This window comes from Carlito syrichta, unplaced genomic scaffold (genome assembly GCF_000164805.1).
Source record: "Carlito syrichta isolate Samal-C Ts95f unplaced genomic scaffold, Tarsius_syrichta-2.0.1 Scaffold303164, whole genome shotgun sequence".
NCBI lineage: Eukaryota > Metazoa > Chordata > Mammalia > Primates > Tarsiidae > Carlito > Carlito syrichta.
In genome coordinates this window covers 545,769-551,416 of record NW_007247260.1, presented here as the reverse complement: position 1 = coordinate 551,416, position 5,648 = coordinate 545,769, and positions in this window count along the sequence as shown.

Genomic DNA, 5,648 nt, shown 5'->3' with positions numbered 1-5,648 from the left:
CACACCCGGCTAATTTTTTTTATTTATTGTAGAGATGCGGTCTTGCCAAGTTGCCCAGGTGGGTCTTGAACCCGCGGGCTCAGGCAAGCCACTCACCTCAGCCTCCCAAAGCGCTGGGATTACAGGCTAGTTTTCTAAAAAACACCGGATAAACATCACTGTATACAAAATTTTGTCTGCACACTTAGGTAAGTATCTAAGAATGAAGACTCATAGGATTTGCACATTTTTAAGGCTGTTGATGCACACTGTCTATCCGTCAGGGTTCTTAGTCGCAAGCAACAGACGTGCACTCTGGGAGATTGAACAGAAAAATTGTTTATTAAAGGATTTTGAGTCTTTCACAGAATTGTTGGGAGCACTGGATAATCAAGGCTAAGCTGGCAGAAACAATGCCCTTAATCAGGCCACAGAACACACTGATAGAAAATATATCATAGTCTATGTAAATGGTAGTCCTTAAACATGTACATATGTGGTGGTCCCGAACCTCACTATAAAAAATTCCACTGCCCTGGGCAATCTCTTGGGGTCCCCTCCCACTGTGGGAGATTTTCTGTCCTCTCAATAAATCCGGCTTTCTCACTTAAAAAAAAATCCACTGCCCTGCACTGCCGCCAGCACCCCCCAAAAAAGTTAGATTCCTCCTTTCATCACCCGTGTCAGCACAAATGGGAGCTCCTTGAAGAGCCTGGTTTAATCATCGTCCTCACTGCCTAATATAAGTCTCCTGGAAGCAAAGCCGAGGTTACATGCTTGCAGGCTAGCAGCAAAGGACACTGAGAATCTGATACAAGCCTTATAAACTTGGAATTTCCACAAATATATGAAGTAGGATTGCCAGATAAAATACGGGATGCCTCTAAGTCTGAACTTCAGATAAACAAGGGATAATTTTTAACATAAGTATATCCCGAACATTTACGGAATGTATACTAAAAAAGGATTTGTTGTTTATCTGAAACTCAAACTTAACCAAGCATCCTGTATTCTTATTTGCTAAATCTGGCAGCCCTAGTAGAAATGCCTGTTCAAAAGATTATGGGCAGCCATGAGGGAATATTCCAGACATCGACCACACTGTCACATGACTTTAGCAAAAAGAATCACCAAAAATGAATAGGAGTTTTTAAAATTCACTAATAGCTTCACTTTTAAAAATGTTTGCTAATTTAATAGGTAAAAATTATATTTAATTTTTATTTTAATTTTGCTTTCTTTTTACTTTTAGTGAGGCTGAACAATTTTTCAAACCTTCATTTTTGCCTCCCCCTTTGTGAACAAATCATTCATGTGCTAGATATTTGTCTATTGGGGTCTTTTTCTTTTCATTATCAAAGTGAGATTTAGCTCTCCATGCAATAACCATTTTATTCCTTTGCCTAGTTTATTGTTTATCTTTTAATTTATCTTTTTATTTACAGAAGTTTAAGTGATCGTGAACAAGTCTCTTACTTTCCCCACTATACTTTGAAAAATTGTTCCCAACTAGAGATCAAATGAGGGTTCATTTATATTTTCTTTTAGTTTTTATGGTCTGATTTTGGTTTTTTGTTTGTTTGTTTGTTTTACTTTTCAGTGTGCACAGAGGTGGAGTGATGATTAAATAAGCCTTTTCCTAATGGTTAACCAATTATCCCAGTAGGATTTGTTGAACAAACCAAGGGGTTTCTTTTTCAAAACATTTGTCAGTGTAGTCTGTTTCTCTCTTCCATTACCTGACAGCACTGAGCCCTTTCCAGTTCTTTTTTTTTTTATTATTAAAAGCATATTCCTGTGACTTAAACCAGCACATACCAATAATAACAGAAATCTCATTTAGACTTTGTGCTATTTGCTCACTTTACTTATTTGAATTCCGAAGTAAAGATATTCAAAAGCTCTCTCTTTACTAAGAATGATGCCTGAGAGTCAGGTGACTAAAATGATGATGGGGTTATGTCTTTGGGGGTCAGATGGCCTGTCTCTATATAGATGTAGACAACTGGGCCAAATAATATGATGGATTTCTCCCATGATTTTGATTTCTCTCTAAAATAAACCCTTTATTATAATAAAATATTGTTAGTAATGATTTAATCTCTATTTAGAAAGAGGCAATACACAATTTATGTCAAGATTTGAGGCCGGCACCGTGGCTCACACTTGTAATCCCAGCACTTTGGGAGGTGGAGGCGAGAGGATTGCCTGAGCCTAGGGGTTCAAGACCAGCCTGGGCAAATTGGTTAGACCTCGTCTCTACAATAAATTAAAAAATTAGCCGGGTGTGTGGTGGCATGTACCTGTAGTTCCAGTTACTTGGAAGGCTGAGGTGGAAGAATCACCTGAGCCCAGTAGGTTGAGGCTGCAGTAGCCATGAGCGACCACTGCACTCCAGCCTGGGTGATAGAGTGAGATTACGACTCAAAAAAAAAGTAAAGAAACACGAACACCTACGTACAATTCAAGATCTTCTTCATTAAAGCTCAAATTTTATCAAGCACAGCTTAACATAGCACTATTATTCCCTCTTCTTTTCGCTTTCATGATGCTTTGGGTAGTTTTCACCAAAGAACTTTATCTGTGATACTTTCTGCCAGTCTCAGAAAACATTTGAATTACTTTTTCTTTTCTGTGCCCCACTAACTTAGCTGTCTGTATCTTGTCCTTTCCACGACCCAAAATAGAAAGAAGAAATAAAGCTCCCTGCTGTATTCCCTTTGTGTACAGACCCTACCTTCCTGTGCTTGAATTGGTCAAATGGGGAGCTTGTACACATGTGTGCTGAATCCACTTACCTGCCATTTGAAACATAGGCCAGTGAAAAATCCCAATTTGTACCATATACATGAGGTTATCTCTCTTTTGGACTCTTCCCAAACTTCTTTTAAGGCTACTTCTTAGTTTTAAAGAGATCACACTGCATATCCATCTGGTTTTTTGTTCAATCCAGGCAGTGTGGTATAAGTGACTGCAAACTCTGGGGGTAGACCGCCTGGCTTTGAATTCTGATGCCTTTATCTAGTGGCTCTCTGTGTTTCAGCTTACTCATCTGTAAAATTGCCATAGCAATGGTACCTGTGCCATATAGTTGCTATGAAAATTAAATTGAATACTTGTAAAGCACGTAGATAAGCAGATGGCACATAGTGCAAAATGAGTGCTAGCTATTGAACACATAAGTGATAGAATCCACAAACCAGTGCAACAATGGGAAATTCATATGCATATGGAAAAATGCCAATAACCAACACATTTTGAAGAACAATGTGGGAGGACTTTCCTTACCAGATATGATTACTTATTATAAAAATATGGCAATGAAGATGCTATGGTATTACCACCAGAATAGATAATTGGCTTAGTGGAATAGAGCACAGAACCAGATCACACCCACACATATATGGCAACTTGGTATATGACAAAGGTGACTTTACAGATAAGAGGAGAAAGGTGCTGGATGCAGTGGCTCACTCCTATAATCCCAGCACTTTGGGAGGCCAAGGCGGGAAGATTGCCTAAGCCCAGGAGTTTGAGACTAGCCCGGGCAACATGGCAAGACCTTGTCTCTAAAACAAATTTTAAAAATTAGCTGGGTGTAGTGGTGTGTGCCTGTAAGTCCCAGCCTTCAGGAGGCTGAGGTGGGAGGATCATCTGAGCCAAGGAGGTCGAGGATGTGGCGAGCTGTGATTGTGCCTCTGCACTCCAGCCTGAGTGACAGGGTGAGACTCCAACTCAAAAAAAAAAAAAAGGAGAAAGGATGGACTACTTATTAAATAGCAGTAGAACAACTGGTTTTCCAAAAAAGATTAATAACATTAGATCACTGCCATAAACTGTGCATACAAATATATACCAGGTTGATTAAATACCTAAATATGAAAACAGAATGTCAATACTTTTAGAAGAAAGTCTGATAATAAGTATTCATGATGACGAGGAGAAAAAGGAAATGAGGAATTTTCATAAATTTCTTGTGCAGGAATGTACTGCCACTTTGAAGAACAATTTGCCAGATTATGGGAAAGGTGAGGATCGGTTGCAGTATACAATCCCCAGAGAAACTTGCATATATGTGCACAAGGAAACATATATAAGAATGTTCGTTCCAGCTGGGTGTGGTGGCTCATGCTTATAATCCCAGCACTTTGGGAGGCCAAGGTGTGAGGATTGCCTAAGTCCAGTGGTGCAAGACCAGCCTGGGCAACTTGGCTCTATAAATCAAAAAATTAGTCAGACGTGGTGGTACATGCCTGTAGCTCCACCAACTTGGAAGGCTGAGGCAGAAGGATCACCTGAGCCCAGCAGGTCGAGGCTGTGGTGGCTGTGAGCATGCCACTGCACTCCACCCTGGGTGACAGAGTGAGACTTCGACTAAAAAAAATACATATATTCATTCATACAACACTTGTACGTGTGTGAATGTGCATGCAGGTATGTGTATACTTAGTTTATTCCTTTGAACTGCTATATAATATTTCATTGTATGAAAATGCTACAAGCTATTTACCTATTCTCCTATTGACTGGTAGGTTGTTTCTAATTTTTCACCATCAAGGGTGATATTGGAGTGAACTTTCCTTTTTTTTTTTTTTTTTTTTTTTTTGAGTCAGAGTCTCACTCTGTTACCCTGGTTGGAGTGCAGTGGCACACTTATTGCTACCATAGCCTTGACCTGCTGGCCTCAGATGATCCTTTTGCTTCAGCCTTCCAAGTAGCTGGAACTATAAGTGTGCGCCATCACGCTCAGTTAATTTTTTGATTTATTGTAAAGACGAGGTCTTGCCAAGTTGCCCAGACGGGTCTCAAACTCCTAGGCTCAGGCAATCTTCTTGCCTCCACATCTCAGAGTGCTGGGATTACAGGCAGGAGCCAGCACGCTAGGCCAGTTTTCTTTTCAAATGAGTACAAAGATCTACCCCTGTATTTTTCATTTTTCTTTCCTTCCTTCCTTCCTTCCTTCCTTCCTTCCTTCCTTCCTTCCTTCCTTCCTTCCTTCCTTCGTTCTTTCTTTCTTTCTTTCTTTCTTTCTTTCTTTCTTTCTTTCTTTCTTTCTTTCTTTCTTTCTTTCTTTCTTTCTTTCTCTTTTCTTGAGTCAGAGTCTCACTCTGTTGCCCAGGCTGGAGTGCAGTGGCACACTCACGGTCACCACAGCCTCAACCTTCTGGGCTCAGGCAATCCTTCTGTCTCAGCCTTCCGAGTAGCTGGAACTACAGGCCCGCGCTATGATGCCCAGCTTTTTATTTATTTATGTATTGTAGAGACGAGGTCTCGCCAAGTTGCCCAGGCTGATCTCGAACCCGTGGGCCCAGGCAATCCTCTCACCTTGGCCTGCCAAACTGCTGGGATTATAAGCATGAGCTACCATGCCCAGCCTATATTTCTTTTCTTTTTTTTGAGTTGGAGTCTCACTCTGTCGCCCAGACTGGAGTGCAGTGGCTGCTCCCGGCCACCGCAGCCTTGACCTGCTGGGCTCCCGTGATCCTTCCGCCTCAGCCTTCCCAGTAGCAGGAATTACAGGCATGCGCTACCACGCCCGGCTGATTTATTTATTTATTTATTGTAGAGATGAGGTCTCGCTGCCTAGGCGGGTCTCGAACCTGCGGGCTCAGACAATCCACTCACCTCAGCCTCCCAAAGGCGCGGGATTACAGGCTGAGCCATCAAGC